Source organism: Spermophilus citellus (assembly GCF_964194105.1).
Source record: "Spermophilus citellus genome assembly, chromosome: 3".
NCBI classification, from domain to species: Eukaryota; Metazoa; Chordata; class Mammalia; order Rodentia; family Sciuridae; genus Spermophilus; species Spermophilus citellus.
Window position 1 is genome coordinate 5,129,383 of NC_138184.1, and position 17,230 is coordinate 5,146,612.

The 17,230-nt window shown below is 48.1% G+C and overlaps 1 long non-coding RNA gene across 10 annotated transcripts; it reads left to right on the forward strand.

The window, feature by feature from the left end:
• Positions 1-43: 43 nt before the first annotated feature.
• On the forward strand, positions 44-14,614 carry LOC308644586. 10 transcript variants are annotated; one of them, XR_014021044.1, is made up of 6 exons: positions 44-229; positions 1,019-1,115; positions 2,196-2,316; positions 5,313-5,403; positions 11,801-11,867; positions 12,374-14,023. It is a non-coding gene; the product is annotated as an uncharacterized lncRNA (long non-coding RNA). The 10 variants fall into 10 exon arrangements; XR_014021045.1 differs by having other exon boundaries at positions 12,386-14,023; XR_014021046.1 differs by lacking the exons at positions 11,801-11,867; positions 12,374-14,023 and adding exons at positions 6,411-6,534; positions 7,085-7,618.
• Positions 14,615-17,230: the final 2,616 nt, after the last annotated feature.

The following is a 17,230-nucleotide window of genomic DNA, read 5'->3' on the forward strand; positions in this document are numbered from 1 at the left end:
TGGCTGTCGCGGCACCCTGGGGCGCGCGGCGGAGGCGGGACTTCCGGTCGGCGCCGCCTGCGAAGAGCTCGGCGGCCGGCAGAGACGCGGGTGGCCAGCGATGGCCGCGGAAGGGGCGAGCTGGGGCCCAGTCCACAGAGACTGACTGGGCTGAGGATTGGAGACCCTTGTCGGACGTATACCGTGTGTTTCTCACCTGTCTGTTCCGCCGCCGCCGCCTCCCAGTAAGGTAGGAACGGTCAGCGCGCCAGGGGTAATGGGGACAGGACCCAGGTTCGAATCCCGGCCCCCGCGTTGGCGCACTACGTGTGGCTGGGCACGAGCTGACGTCACCACACCAGGCCTCAGTTTCCTCATCTGGTGCTGTGAGGAGGCGGGGCATGGTCGTGGTCACCACTCCATCAATTTAGTTATTAGAGCAAGCCGGTTCCCAGAAGCTCAGTCTCTCATTCATTCATTACAATTTTATTGAGAGCCTACTAGCTGCCACATACTGTCTGGGCAGCAAACAGATAAAAACGTACCTGTCTGTTTGGATTGACATCCTGGGTCGGCGCTGTCCAGGAGAAATACGTACAAGCCACATGCTTAATTTTAAAATTGTCTAGTAACTGATATTCTCAATCATTGCTGTGCAGTAGAAATTTAATCCGGCCACAAGTTTGTCAGTTATACCTACAGTTTAAATTGATTAAATTGTGGGCTGGGGGTGCAGCTTATAGTAGAGCACTTTCCTGGCATGTGCCAATCCCTGGGTTCCATCCCCAGCACTGCAACAACAACAACAACAAAATTTGTTGATTAATTAAATTATTACCTATGTTTTAAAAAAGTAAATAGTTGCAGGTGATGTCCGATGTTAATAATATGTTTTATTTAACACAGTGTGTCCAAAATATAATTTCAACATGTGATCATTGTAAGAAATTAGGAGATGTTTTACATTCTGAACTTCTTTTTTTCTTAATATATGCTTTTGAAAGCTTTTACATTTCAAATTGAACTGACTGCATTTCAGGGACTCATCAATCATCTATCACCTGTCACCACCTGTGCAGTGGAGATGGGGAGGCAGAAGAGAAAGCAAGTGGATCCCACCTCAAGTGATGAAAAGGGTAAGAAGAAAAATAAATTGGGGGGCTGGGATTGTGGCTCAGTGGTAAAGCGCTTGCCTAGCACATGTGAGGCTCTGGGTTCAATCCTTGGCACCACGTAAAAATAACGTAAAGGTCATTGTGTACACCTACAACTAAAATAAATATTAAAAAAAAAGTAAATTGGGGAAAGGGCAAGAGAAACATGGGGTTGCAATTTGAAAGAGGGTGGTCAGCAAGATTGAAAAGATGGCCTCTGCAAAAGGAACCAAGGAGACAAGAACACTGAACAAATAATCACATTCTTCATTGTTCAGTGATATCCCGAAGAACTTTCTGATAGGATGGCATGTTCTATATCTCGACACTGTTTAATCCAGTAGCCTCTGTCTCCATGTTGCTTGTGGACATTTGGCTAGTGCCACAGAAGAACTGAATTTTTAATTGTATTTAATTTCTAAATAGTCACGTAGGGATAGTGTCTGGTGTCGTGGATGGCACAGGTTTAATGCTGTGATAGCAGATGCTCAGAACTGAGTATGTACTTGATGCTGAAGGCTTCATGTACAATCCCCTGTGGTGAGTGCTATCATCATTGTTACCACGAGTAAGAAGGAAGTCCTTAGTTCGGACGAGGTAGTACTCGTCTATAGTCCCAGCTACACGGAAGGCTGAGGAGGGAGGGTTACTTGAGCCCAGAAGAACCAGCCTGGGTAACGTAGTGAGACCCATTTCAAAAAGAAAAATAGAAAAAAAAAAAAGCAGTCAAAGTCCATTCATTCATCTATACTCTATTATTAATAATAGACTATTTTTAATTACCGTTTCAGATTCTCAGGGATAATAGAGTTACCATTATTCACTCCACCTGGTTCCTGTTAGTAGCATCTTTTATTAATATGATGCCATTAAAATGGACCAATACTGATAACTTTGGTTGTGTTCTTTTTCTTTTTTTTCTTTTTTTTTTTTTTTTAGTACTGGGGATTAAACCCAGGGGGTGCTTAACCACTGTACTCAGTGATACTTTGTTATTGACTAAAGTTTATAGTTGATTTATACTTAACTTGTTTTTCCTCTGATGTTCTTTCTCTCCTCCAGGATCACATCCAGGATCCCATGTTACATGTAATTTAATTGTCCTATCTAATCTCTTGCCTGTGGCAGATTCAGATTCTCCTTGTTTTTGATGGCCTTGACAGTTTTGAGGAGTGCTGCTCAGGTATTTTTTAGGATGCTCCTCTCTTGGAATTTGTCATGATAAGCTGTGATGGTGGGTTATTGGCAGTAAGACCAAAGAGGTCAGTTGCCATTTGTATCATGTTGTGCCAGGTCCAGCAGTCAACATTATTTGAGTCTATTGATGTTAGCTTTGATTACTTGACTGAGGTAGTATTTGTCGGGTTTTTCCACCATCAAACTACTTCCACCCCTTTCCTTATCGTATACTTTGGAAGAAGTCAGTAAGTGCAGCCCACACTTAAAAAATGAAGGGTTATGCTCTGCCTCCTGAGGGTGAATATCTATGTAATATAAATTATTTAGACTCCTTCTGCATGGGAGATTTATTTCTTCTCCATTTATTAGTTCATTCAATCATCTAGTTATATTGGCAAGGACTCCTAGCTATTTATTTTATGCTGTAGGTTATAACTCAAAACTACTTTATTTTGTTGCTCAAGCTGTTCCAGCTCTGGCCATCTTTTGGCTCTGTTAATTGGCTCCTGTGACCCTTGGGTGTGTCCATCATTGGGTTTTTTGTGTATTTGGTTCCCTCCCACTCTCCACAGCATTTCCTTACTCCCTGGCATTATAAGATGCTACAGTTCTGGAATCAGCCATTCCTGTAAGGGACACTGGTTCTTTTTTCAGAGAATGGTATTTGAAATTGAGATCTGGGCTCTGGGAGTGCCTGTGGCTAAGGGGTGTTGTTTCTTTTAGATCATCAATACTTTTTAACTGCCCATAGTACATGAGGTGTGAGTGCCCAGCCTCAGGGACACAACAGTAACCATGTCACACGTGGCATCTAATCTCATGGACCTTGGTCAACTTGAAGAGACAGGTTTGAGAGCATAGCTCCCACACTCACTAGCAGTGTGGCCTTGGACAAATTGTTAATCTCTGAGCTTCAGCCTCCTACTCCATAAAATGGGGATGATGTACTTCCTGAGGGCACTATGAGAATTCAATGAAATAACCCACTTTTAGAAATTCTGGAACAGAGCCTGACATGAAGTGCTTATTATGTCTTATTCTTATGAAGAGTAACAATGAGTTACACAAATGACTATAATCTGCAAAAGCCAGAGTTCCAGAAAAGCATGCAATAGGAAGAGTTAACTAATTTGGGGGTATCTGGGAAGGCTTCCTACGTCAGCAGCCTTGCAGCTGAGGCATGAGGAAGCAGAATGTTACAGGCAGAAAAAAATAGCACATGCAAGGGCCCTGAGTCAGGCGGGGGCCCAGCACACTCAGGAGTAAGAAAGGGCCAGCTGTGGAGACACTGGCCACAGACTAGACTTGTGGAACTGGCAGGGGCAGGTCCTATGAGGCCTGATTGACTGGTGAGTTCGGTCCCTGTCCTGAGACAAGAGAAGTGATTGTCCCTGTGCACATATCTGGTAAGGGCAGAGTGGTGCTCTGAACCCAGATCTGCTCAGTCTTAGAGATCTTTTTTTACTGGTTGAGATTTGAGATATGAAGTTGTTGTCTTCTGTTTTGAATTTGTTTTTTGTTTTCGTCAGAAGCATAGTATCAGCCCTCAGGGTATCAGGAATCAGAGCGCACTCCAGCCAGGGTTATTCCAGGTTGTCCTTGCCACCCCTGCAAGTCACCCTCTCTTCCTCCAGCACAAGCTGTGGAGGCTCCCTAAGTCAAGATACACCGAGAAGGCCCAGTTGGGACCTGGGACACTGTTGCCCTGAGGGAGAAACAGCCACATCGGAACACAAATCCATCTAGTGTGACAAGGAACGGGCACAGATAGGCCTCTGGTGGAGGGTAACATCTGACCAGATTAAAGCACAAGAGAGGGTCTGCTAGGTAGAGGTGGGAAGCTGGGACTGGCAGGAACAGAGGCACAGATGTCCAGGAGGATTGTTCAGGGCCAGGGGTGGAGGTGGGAGGGGAGAAGGGAGTGACTTGGGACTAGAGAGGTGTGTGTCCCCAGCTTTGAAGGGCCCCAGAGAGTCAGAAAAGTTGGAACATTATCCCCTAGACTAGGCATCAGCAAACAATGATGGGGTTCTGCCCATGCCTGTTTTTGTGCAGCCTGGAAGTAAAAATGAGCTTTACATTTTTTATGTGGTTGGAGAAAAAAAGAACAGTTAGTATTTTGTGACATGTAAAAATTCCATGAAATGCACATTGCATTGTTCATAAAATTTGACAGTTACACAACAGAGCTGCTCCCCTGTGCATTGCCTATGGCTGCTCAGAGCTACCGTAGCAGAGGTGAAGTTGCCCCGGCAGGGCCTGTGTCAGAGGTGCATACTGTGCATGGAACTGACCGTTTTGAAGTTTGTAATAATTATGAATACAGGGCCCCACACTTTTGAAAATTAGGTAGCCAGTCCTGGCAACAGGCCATGTGCACACAAAGCATCAAATATTTGCTCTAGGACCCTTTCTAGGAAAAATTTGTGGATCCCCGCTGTGGCAGGCAGAACCATGGCTCCTTAAAGATGCCTGTGTCCCAACCTCCTGGAAACTGTGACCATGTGACCTCATACAGCAAAAGGGACTGTGAAGTGATTGGAGTAAGGAACTAGAGATTGAAAGATGATCCTGGGTCATCGGGGCCCAGCGTCACCACAGTGTCCTTATGAGAGGAAGGCAAGAGGGTCAGAGGCAGAGAGGAACTGGAAGACACAGCAGTGCTGGCTTTGAAGACAGAGGAAGGAGCCACGAGCCGAGGGATGTGGGCTCCTCTAGACGCTGGGAAGGGCAGGATGTGGGTGGGTTCCCCCTGAGCCTCCAGGAGGGACTGACTTGCTAACATCTTGGTTTTTAGCGTGGTGAGTCTGATTTCAGACTTCTGAAGCCCAGGGCTGAGACATAACGAGTGTGTGTTGGTGTGAGCTGCCAGGGTTGTAGTGGTTAATCACAGCACCAGCAGGGAGTAACAGGCAACAGGCCTCTGAGAGAATTCATCCTTTAGCCAAAAGGATTTTTAAGTGGGAGACTTATGTGATTTTTGTCTTTCTTTGTCGGAAGGAAGGGAACAGAAGTAAACATGGAATTCAGCCTGAGAAGGAGGGAGGCGCAGAGGCTGTGTGCACGAGGCAGGTGGAGTGTCAGAGCACAGGTGAGCTGGGGAGTGATGGGGGTCGAGAGGAGGGGGATTCCAGATGTTCACAAGGTGACCAGTCAGATGTGGACACAGGTGGCTGTCAGATCAATTGAATACAGAGATATGGGGAAGGTCATTCTATCTCAGCCATTTATAGATCTCAGTATGTGGGTTGGGCTGACTTGGGGGACGTCAGAAATGGATGTAATGAGATAAGTTCACTGGTCAGTCCCCGGACAAAGCTGAGGCGGAACAGCAGGAACAGCAGCCAGGCAAGTTCAGACAAGCCCAGAGAACCTTCAGGAGGCTCAGGATCTCAGGGGACCTGACTTAAATCTGATTCCTCAAGTGCTAGTAGGTCAGTCACAGGGGAAAATAGAAAGCTTGACTCGTTTTTTTCTTAGGCAGCTGAGTTGACTTTCAGGTTAGCAACAGCGTGGCGCTGTTTCCCTGGTGAAGTCACACTTGAGGTAGCCTCAGTCCCCACCTTCCAGGCATACTTCATTCGCCATTCCTGTTTGTGTACAGTGTGACCCAAAGGGGTCAGCCCTGGAGCAGTCACAGAAATGCTGGCTTTCCCTTAGGAATTCCTAGGCTAATAAATTCACTTCCCCCAGCTCAGGGTGCTTATCTGTGAATGCAGGTGTTACAGCCACCTTGAAACCGTGCAAAGCAGAGACCGAGTACTTGACACATCATCACAGCACCCATCCAGTAAACACAGCTGTGGTCAGCATCCCCAAGAACAGCAAGGGCTGCCCACCTGTGGTCTTACCATTGCAGCTGTAGGTAAACGTGGGTCTTGGAAGTCCCATTTCCCAATTCATCCCATGTCATGTTCCCCACGACTAAAACACTCAGGGTCACTCCAGGGGAATGGGCAGCACGAAATAACCACGCAAGGGACAGAAAGAGAAAGAGCGAGCTCTTGCTGAACCCTTTTATTGAAGAGAAGCCATTCAAATGAGGCCAGGGGTCAGATTTCAGGGGGCTGAGTCTAGCTTCCTGATATCTGCTGTCAGCAGGTTGACTGACATCTAGGAAGGCCACACCCAAAGGCAGAGCAAGAGAAGGGGATACACAAAGGCATTTCCATGGAACATTCTATCCCAAACAGGACAAAGGGGTAGTATCACAAAGGAACAGGTGAGTGTAGCTCCATCCATGGGGTGACGCCTACATTTGAAGATGTGTCCTCAAATTTCTGGGACCAAGGCAATGTCCAGGTCACTCATTACAAGATGTAGTGACGGTCAAAAGCCTCTCCACTCCAGGCCGGAAGACACAGATCATTCAGAGTGGCTCCCCACAATCCCACTGGATCCAGCCTGTGACACTTGCATCCAGTGTCTTTGTGGCGAGAACAGCAGTGGGTATTTTATCCTCTCTAGAGTCAAAGGATAGGGAAAGCCCCACAGCTCTGGTTCCTAGAGTCATTGGAGTAGCCTGGTCTGTCCTGTTGTCCCAGAGCAATATTGACCTCATTCACTCTCAGCGTCCCCAAGTGGACCATAGTCAATAAGTCACACTCTTGCCCTCCCTGCTTCTACAGGGACTTAGTTGGCAGGAGCCACCACCACTCCTCTTTGTAAGATTTCTGTGTTGTTTTTGTATTTAACTTTTCTTTTTCATGTCATGAGTTCTCTTTCTTGTGGTGTCTCTCACTGTTTCCCATGTGTTTGGTGGTCTTTTGCAGGCTCCTTTGTATTTTCAAGTGAAAATTCAGTGGTTTCTAATGTAGTCGCAAAGGAATGCGACTGCCAGCACTCTCATTCCAGAACATTCTCATCTCTCCAGAAAGAAACCCTGTGTCCCTTAGCTGTCATTCCCTGTTCCACCCCCCACAGCCACTAGCAACAGTTAATCTGCTCTCTGACTCTCTGGATTGCCTCTTCTAGATACTTTGTATAAATGGAGTTTTATAGTATGTGGCCTCTTGTGACTAACTTTTTTTCACTAAGCATAATGTCCTCGGTGTTCATCCATGCTGTAGTGTGTCACTGGTTCATTCCTTTTTATGGATAAATAATATTCCACTATATGAATAGACCATGTTGTGTTTATCCGTTCATCCATTGCAGGACATTTGGGCTATTTCCACCTTTTTTTTTTTTTAGTTGTAGATGGACACAATACCTTTATTATTTATTTATTTATTTTTATGTGGTGCTGAGGATCGAACCCAGTGCCTCACACATTTGAGGCAAGCGTTCTGCCACTGAGCCACAATCCCAGCCCCATATTTCCACCTTTTGACTACAGGGACTAGTGCTGCTATGAACATTCATGTATAAGTTTCCATGTGAACATAATGTGTTCTTTTTTTTTTTTTTTTTTTTTTTTTTAATATTTATTTTTTAGTTCTCGGCGGACACAACATCTTTGTTTGTATGTGGTGCTGAGGATTGAACCCGGGCCGCACGCATGCCAGGCGAGCGCGCTACCGCTTGAGCCACATCCCCAGCCCCATGTGTTCATTTTTCTTGGGCATATACATGGGCACTCTGTTTCACTTTTTTTTTAATATTTTTTTTTTTTTTTAGTTGTAGATGGACACAATATCTTTATTTCTTTAATTTTATGTGGTGCTGAGGATCAAACCCAGTGCCTCACACATGTAAGGCAGGCGCTCTAGCACTGAGCCTCAGCCCCAGCCCCTGCATTTCACTTTTTTTCCACAATACTGGGAATGGAACCCAGAGCCTTGTGCATGCTAGGCAAGTGCTCAACCACTGAACTGCACCCCCAGCCTTTATTTTCCACTTTTGAAGAACTGTCAGGCAGGTTTCTCCAGTCTGCTATTTATAAATGAGATGAGGACTTCATATGCTTATCAGTCATGGTAAGCAGTTTACAATTTTAATGTCTCCATCCTAGGCTAGAGAAATAGCTCAGTGGTAGAGCTCATGCTTAGTATGTGCAAGGCCCTGAGTTTAATCCTCACCCCCCAAGGAAAAGAAGGGAGAAAAGGAATTCTAGCCTTGTTCCTCATCCAGCAACCTAGAGGAAGACCCACAGGCATTGCCAGGTCTTCCACAGGTCAAGCAGCCTGGATTCTGGGAGTTTGGACACCTCTTTCTCTTACAGATGAAGCTGACTTGGAGGTCTGGTGGAAGGACTAGTCACTGTACATCAGGGACTCAGCCTTAGTGAGGGGCCATCTGCAAATCTAGAGACTGACCAGGGCAACTGCACCCTTACAGCAGGGACAGGGACCTAGGAGCAGGCAGCTGGACTGGATGTGCCCAGGTGGGAGCAGCAGCCATCTCCCTAGATCAGCTTTCCTACTCCCAGAGGTAGGGCCCATGAATTTGCCAGAGTTTACTTGCAAGATGGCTGCAAGCTGCAAGAGCCCCTGGGGAAGGATGAGCACTTAGGATTCCAGGTTCTGCCCTACCCTGGCAACTTCCACACTCTGTATCACAAGACCCTCTCAGTCCCTCAGATAGGAGACCAGAAAGCCAGATAAAAAACCACAGCTAGTAGCTGGGTGCAGTGGTGCTCGCCTGTAATCCCAGTGGCTTGGGAGGCTGAGGCAAGAAGAATCACAAGTTCAAGGGCAGCCTCAGCAAAAAGCGAGGTGCTAAGCAACTCAGTGAGACCCTGTCTCTAAATAAAATACAAAATAGGGCTGGATGTGGCTCAGTGGCTGAGTGCTCCTGAGTTCAGTCCCTGATAACCCCCCGCCACGCCCCCAACCAAAAAACCCCTGCAGCCCGAGCATTTCTTGGAGCACTCCACAGGCTCACCTCCAGGTGTTCAGAATGAAGAGCAAGTTACTGGATGTAAGCAAAGGCAGATGTTTTCAGTCCATTTAAAGCTCACACAAACTGATAGGAGCCAAAAGGGCAAAGGCCAGGAACAGATAACTCACCAAAAACAGGAGTCCACTAACCTGAGCCTGGGTTAGCAAGTGCCAAGGTTGGGGCCCAGAAGTGGGGATTGGCCAAGGCAAAGGCTTAGTCCAGCACAGGCAGGACCAACCCTCACTTCCTCAGGGGTGGTGCCCACTTTAATCAGAAAGACCCTTTGAGGACATTTACCCACCATATTATAGGGTTTGTGGTCTAACAATGAAAATCACTGGTGAAAGGGCTACCCACAGGAGGGCATTTCTTCCCATCTTTAAAAGGTCATCGTCAAGTGGAGCCTAGTTCAAAGCCCAGAGATGGGACTGGTTTGGTGAGTCAACGTAGTTTCCACTAGAAACCACAGTGAGGAAGCCTACAACCTGTGGAGTGACAGTGGCCCCCAAACCCTGCGCCAGGCGCAGTCCAGATGTCCCTCAGCACACACTTGCTCACACACTCTGTCTCTGAAAAGTGGCCAAAAGGGGTGGGGGCTGGGATCAGCAAACCCTGGAACTTGGGTGTGGAACCTCAATGCTCCAGTGCACATGGTATAAGAGAAAGGAGCAGGGTCCCAAGTAGCACCTCCCCCCTTCATGGCCTTACTTATGGCTGCAAAAGGTAAGAAGGGCAGTGGAAGAAGAAATGGGGGACCAGCTGGTGGGCTCCAAGGGCAGCACACAACAACGGACTGATGAGAGGTGTAGGGGTCAAGAGAAGAGAGGAAGGGGCTAGAGGGACAGTCTGAAATTGGCCACTCAGGGGGAGGAAAGGAGCCCAGGAGGGTGGGTTCCTTCATGTTGGCGTTGGTGGGTGGAGATTTCCACTCCATCCAGTCAGGGCCCCACAGCTTCGTATGGTTGAATTGGAGGGGAAAGAGGCATCCTTAGTAGTATGGTTACCGCTGTGGCTTCAGGTGCAGCTGAGAGGGAAAGGTGGGGATGGGGAAAGCACCTTTATCTTTGGTCCATCTGTTAGACAACTCATCCACTTGTCTCACTGGGTTGCACTTTGGGTGGTGGGCTCTGCTACAGCCCAATGGGTCTCAGCAGGAGAGCTTGGGTGGCCCTTGTCACCCACAGGCACTGCTGGGTCTTCCACATGTCAAGGAGCCAGAATTCTGGGGGCTGGACACTCCCTTCTCTTGCAGATGATGCTGGCCTGGAACCCTGACTGGGGGACCAGGGACCATACATCAGGACTAAGGCTCAGTGAGGAGCCCCTTAGAAGTCCAGAGGCTGACCTGGGCAACTGCAGCATTGCAAGGACAGGGACTGAGGAGCAGGCAGTTGGATTGGGTACACCAGGTGGGAGGGGCAGTCCCCCCCTCTCACCTTCCCACTCCCAGAGGTGGACTCACCTCCAGGGCCCAGGCTTCCCTGGGCACATGCTTGCCTTCCTCTTCCTCCCCCAGATCCCTGCTGCCTGCCTTCCTTCCTCCCTCTGGACTGTCACCTCTGTCCTGCCCCCAGGAATGCTGCTGTTCTGCTCTGGCAGAGAATGGCTGTGAGACACCTAGCATAGGATCTGGCTCTCCACTAAGCTGTCAGCAAACCGAAATGCTGCCCTTCCTGGTCCCTGTGGCCTGAAGGAAAGCAGCTCAAATGTGTCCATCTTGGCCTCTCCAGCTCCCTACACCGGGCCTGGTGCTCAGTAGGTGGCAAAAGTCTGTTGACCAAATGAACAGCAGCCAACCCTTGCTCTTAGTGGCCAAGAAAAGGATACCACCACCCATGTTCATTACAATCCCACACATTGTAGCTGAGCCCCCACCCTGTGGATCAGGCCTCCCCAACTCTACAGGAAATGGGAGGGCACCCTACGCCCACTTCAGGGGGAATCTGTCAGAGTCCAGAGGTGGCAGTTGTAGAGGGGATCAGTGACATGAATCATGTAGAGGAGGCAGCATTAAGGAGCTCAGAGAACAAGGCAGGGCAAAGGAGGGGCACCCTCCACCCCAACTTGCCATCTCCTTCACTGACCCATTGCCCACTGACCATCTTTAAATGAACTAGCTCATACCTTCATCCAGTGACTGGCACAGGGTCAAGAAGTTTCCCCAAGACATTGTCCTCCCCTGCCTCAGCTCTCCCAGTATATCAGGGGCCTGAGACCCAGAGGCTGCGCTCATCAGGCCTTTGGGTGGGAGAGAAAACATTATTATTATTATTATTACTAGATCTATCTTCCTCAGGGACCAGGCGTGCCGGGACTTCACGTTCCAGAATAGCAGCATGTTCATCCCACACAGATGCTTCTATTCCAGGGGCAGGCCAAGGTCATGAGGAACTAAAAACTGCTTTTCCCAGAAAGGCAGTTGGGGAATATTGAGTGGAAGCCTTCCAGCTGTCTGTGGGGTCAAGCCCCTCTGAGTCCAGTAGAGGGGGTGGAAAGCTGTAGGCAACATACTTTAAAGAAGGGCATCTCTCTTTACACTGTGCACATCTGGGCTGGGTGACTCCTTGCCTCAAGGGACTGTCTGATGCATGATAAAGACATTCGGTAGCATCTCTGGACCATTCTCCCCCGTTGCAACAGCCAAATATTTCTCTGGGCATCACCAGGTACCTCTTGGGAGCCCTGGTGAGAATCATCACTGTGCAGATGTTGAGGGCCTTGTGCCACATTCAGGTATGTAGGGAGCCTGCTATTCACTTGGATGTTCTTTGATGCAGGGGACCAAACCCAGAACCTTCTGCATGCTAAGCATGAGCTCTACAGCTAAACTATACTCCTAGCCCCAAGCCTCCTGTTTTATGTGCCCTGTCCCCTCTGCCTGGAGTCCTGCCCCAAGCCCTACCTGCCATCTTCCAGAACTGAACCCACATCACCACTCCCAAGAATGTTCTGTGGACCTTCTTATAAGTTTGATCAACATGGTATTGTGGAAGGCAAAATAGTGCCTCTTCCCCAGATGTCCACATCCTCATCCCCAGAACCTGGGATTGTGTTCCCTTACTTACAAAAGGGAGCTTGTGGGACTGAAGATATGACTCAGTTGGTAGAGTGCCTGTCTCACGTGCACAAGGCCCTGGGTTCAATCCCCAGCACCGCAAAGAGGGGCGGGGGGAGTTTGTAGATGGAATAAGTTAAAAGAATTTGAGATGGGGGGTCATTCTGGATTATCCATGGCCCAGTGTCATCACAAGGGTCTTCATAAGAGGAAGACAGGAGGGTCAGAGCTAAAGAGGGAGACGTGGAGGTGGAAGCACAGGTCAGCAACTGGAAGACACAGCACTGCTGGCTCTGAAGACGGAGGAAGGGGCCACGAGCTGAGGGATGCAGGCGCCTCTAGAAGCTGGAAAAGATAGGAGAGAGAGGTTCTCCCTGAAGCCCTCAGAAAGAACCAGTCCTGCTGACACCTGACTTTGGGGCTTGGACCTCTGGCACTGTAAAATAACAAATTTGCCTTTTTCTCGCCAATTAGAAAAAAATAAGTTACCTACAAAGTCTCCGTGTTAGCTTTGCATTGTTAAAATAACTGGGGCTGGGGTAGTGGCTCAGTGGTAGAGCACTTGCCTAGAATGTGTGAGACACTAGGCTCAATTCTCGGCACCACATATAAATAAATAAAGTTCCACCAACAGCTAATAAAATATTTTAAAAATATATTCAGAAGCCTGGGGCAGATGATGATGGGGTATGGGTGCTCCAAGAATCCCATTTCCTGGTAGAACCATGTGGCTCCATTCTAATTTATTTTCTTTGTGGGGAGGGGTTCTGCACAGAATTTAAGAGTTGCACACCGCCCCTCAGACTTGACCTCCCCAACCCTGTGGAAATGCTGTGACAAGGTGGAGGCCTCAAAATGCAGAGGGTGGGGGGGGTGGGGGGCGGGGTGCTTGGCTGGGACTGCCCTGAGGGAGGTTACAGTCCTATGGTGACAACCAGAGGGAGCTGCAGGTTCTGACAGAGTTTCCATGGCTGGATGGCCTCAGCCCTATGGGAGGAAAAGATTGGACCTGCTTCCAGTATTGGCGGCCTTGGGCTTCTGTTTGATTGGCTATTGGAGGTCCCCTGCAATTCTGTAAGAATGTTAGGATCTGTTTTTACATTTCTGAAAAAAGAAAGAAAGAAAACATTAGTATTCTGGTACAGCTTGCTTTGAATCTGTAGACCAATTTAGGGAGTATTGCTAAATTAATCCTGGTAGGTCTTCCAATCCGTGAACATAGGATGTTTTTCCATTGATTAGGTTTATTTAATTTTTTTTTTTTTTAATCAGAGATTGAATTCAGGGGCACTCAACCCCTAAGCCACATCTCCAGCCCTATTTTGTATTTTCTTTTTTTTTTTTTTAAAGAGAGAGAGAATTTTTAATATTTATTTTTTACTTTTCCGCGGACACAACATCTTTGTTTGTATGTGGTGCTGAGGATGGAACCCGGGCCGCATGCATGCCAAGCCAGCGCAATACTGCTTGAGCCACATCCCCAGCCCCTATTTTGTATTTTCTTAAGAGATAGTGTCTCACTGATTGCTTAGCACCTCTCTGTTGCTAAGGTTGGCTTTGAATTTGCACACAATCCTCCTATCTCAGCCTCCCAAACCACTGGGATTACAGGTATGTGCCACCATGCCCAGTTTTCACAATGCTCTTTAGTGTTTGGTGTATTAATCCTGCAACTTCTTAGTTAAATTTATTCCTAAGTACTTATTCTTTTTGATTCTATTCTGAAATTGATTTTTAAATTTCCCTTTCATTGCTCAATGCTATTGTATGGAAAGACAACAGATTTTTGTTGGTTAATCTTGTATCCTGCAAATTTCCTAACTTCATTTTTTAGCTTTAATAGTCTCTCTCTCTCTCTCTCTCTCTCTCTCTCTCTCTCTCTCTCTCTCTGTGGATTCTTTAGGATTTTCTACATAGGAGGTCATACCATTCATGAATGGAGAGTCTGTCCTCCATGGGTTCTGATCTAGATATTCAACCAGTTGTAGACCAAAATATTCTTTAAAAGTTGCATCTATTCTGAACATGTGCAGACTTTTATTCTTGTCATTATTTCCTAAACAATGGAGTATAACAATTATTTAGATAGAGTTTACATAGTGTGCATTCCAAGCCATCTGTAGATGGTTTAAGTATGCTGGAGGATGTGTACATTTTTTATGTAACTGCTCTGCCATTTTATATAAAGGACTTGGGCATCCATGGATCTGGGTATCTTCATGTGTCTTGGAACCAGTCTCTTCAGTTCCAAGGGGTGACTCTAGTTTTGCCTCTGTTACCCCTCATGAATGGGATTACTGCCTATCAAAGAGCCAGAGTGAACGAGGTAGGTCCTTTTATCCTTCTGCCATGAGAAAATGCAGCATGGCACTATCTTGGAAGCAGAAGATAAGCCCTTAGCTTCAGAACCAAGTGCAATAAATTTCTATGATTTATAAATTACCCTGCCTCAGGTGTTGTTTTACAACCACACAGACTAAAATAACAGGTCTTCCCATCCATTCCCTTGACTTAGGGTGTGGCTACATGATTGGCTTTGGCCAATACAACCTGGGTGGAAGTGACCCCCACCAGCTCCATTTGCAAGGCTGGAGAATCATCATGTGCTTCTGGTGCTCCTCGCACATTCCCATTGCCACGAAACAAACACCTGGGAAACTTCCAAATGAAAAGACACATGCAACAGTCATGAATCCAATTCACAGACCAGAGCAAGGCCCTGCAGGGCTGCAGTCACTTCCTGGACCCACAAGGGAAAGTAAATGTTTGTCCTGTGACAAGAAACAACATAAGCCTGCTTCAGCTGTCCTGTTGCAATCACGAAGTCCTCTCTGAAGGATGGGACAAGCATATTGCTTGTCACTGTGAGGCTCAGGAGGAAAGCTGTACATAGTTAACCCTGAGCAGGGAGGGCACACAATTAGACTGAGCGGAGTGGGGAGGTGGCAGGTTGGGAGGGCTGGGCCTGCGGGAGCTCCCCTGGGGCTGGCAGGAAGGAGAGGTGGCCCATTGTAGAGGGTTTGCTCAGACTCTGTCCACGAGGGTGCATCTGTTCCATGAGACCCGATGGCCGCAAAATGGAGGTGGATGTGGATACATGATACCATTTCAAGGAATGAAGCCAGGTAAGCTCAACGTGGGGCCCAGGCTGTCAGGGTAGCAGGGCTCAGAAGCCTAAAATAAAATCCAGGCCAAGCTGGCTGCCTAAAGATGCTACTGAGTGAGTGGGGAGGGGTCTCAGGCTGAGGGCCCTGCTTGGCAAAGGCTGGGCAGGAGCCCTGGGGGAGCAGCAGGAACCACAGGGGTGATGAGCCAGTCTCCCTCCCCAGTCCCTTAACTGGCGTGTGCTGAGGATGACCGGAAGCCAGGGAATTGGGGCAGGAGACATGAAAAGGTAGATGGGTAGAAGCCTGTTGCTCTCCTTAAACCTGTGGGCACCAATGGCCTCCTGGACCCCTTCTCATGCATGGCTGGTATGCACTATACTGCCAAGGTCCCCAGATTTGAGATGACCCATAAGCAGGACTCCCATGGGTGCAGTCTGCTGCTTTTGCCTGCACTTTTGGGTCTCCTGCCCAGTGCTTCCCTCTCCAGTGCATCTTCCGCAGGACCTTGGCAATGCTCAGACATTTGACCACAACCTTCCCCTGGCTAAATGAATTTCGGCAGCTCCCCTGTCCCCGTGATGAAGGTCACCTTCCTTGGCTTAGCATGTGAGGCCCTGAATAGCCTGTCCCTCCCACCTCATCTTCCGCTGTCCACCCCTGCCCCGCTCTCCCACCCCGGCTGTTGTGGAATTGGCAGCTCCTTCTAGCATCCTGTTCTGCTGGCCTCAAACACCTGCTCATCTTTCAGGTCTCCATTCAGCTATTGTTCCCTATGGAGGCCCGGTGGGTGCCCTAGGCATCCTGCACCCTGCGGCTACCTTCTCCAGGGGGCTGACCTCCAAGCCTTGCTGCATCCTGTGAACATCCTCTGGAGAATGGAGTGTCTGTTATTCCCCTCATACCCACCTCCCTGCACATTACTTGCCACCTGTTTTTAAATGTAGACTTTACAATTATACAAATATGGGGAGCCCAACGGATTAGGAGATGATTGACATTGAAAAGATAACTTTGTTATTCTCAGTTCCCAAGAGGAGGGGCACACCATGCCACACAGGGCCACGTGGGGCAGCACCAAGGGCCCATGAGGAGGCAGAGGGTACAAAGGAAACCCGTAGGCACAAGTCTCCTCCACAGAAAGGAGCAGGTGAGGCAGGTTAAGGAGCTTAGGCTGGCCTTGTTTAAATCATTTCCTAGGATCTGGGCACACAGAAGGGAATTGTCTGGTACCTGGCCCTGAAGTGACTAAGGCAGGTGGATCAGAGCTGGGAATGCAGCTCAGTGACAGGTTTCACCAGCAGCACCACAAAAATAAAAATAGTTTTTTTTTAAATAAAGATATTTTTGTTTTACATTTAATGATCATTAGTAAGCTGGGTGCAGTGGCACTTGCCTGTAGTCACACTCCAGAGGCTGAGGTCTGAGGACGGCTTGAGCCCAGGAGTTCAAGGCCGGCTGCGTTAGCTTTTCATTGCTGTGACACCTGAAAAAACTACTTAACTGAGCAAAGACTCCTTTTGGCTCATGGTTTCAGAGCTTTCAGCCAATGCTCTGCTGGCTCCATTGCTTTGGGCCTGAGGGAGGCAAAACCTCATGGTGGAAGGGCATGAAGGAGGGAAGATGTCCTAGTGGCAACCAGGAAGCAGAGAGACAGCGAGGAAGAGGCAGGGGACACAATATACCTCCAGTGACCTCTCTTCAACTAGGTCCCACCTCCTAATGTTTCCTCCATCTTCCAACAGTGCCATCAACTGGGGACCAACCTTTAGCACATGGCCTTTGGGAGGACAGTAAGATCCAAACCATAACACCAGCCTGGGCAGCACAGCAAGACACTATCTTAAAAAAAAAAAATCATTTGGAAGACTAGATTGGCCCTGTCAACTTAAGGTTGGCTAAGCCCCCAGCCCCATGCCTGGCACACAGTAGGTGCT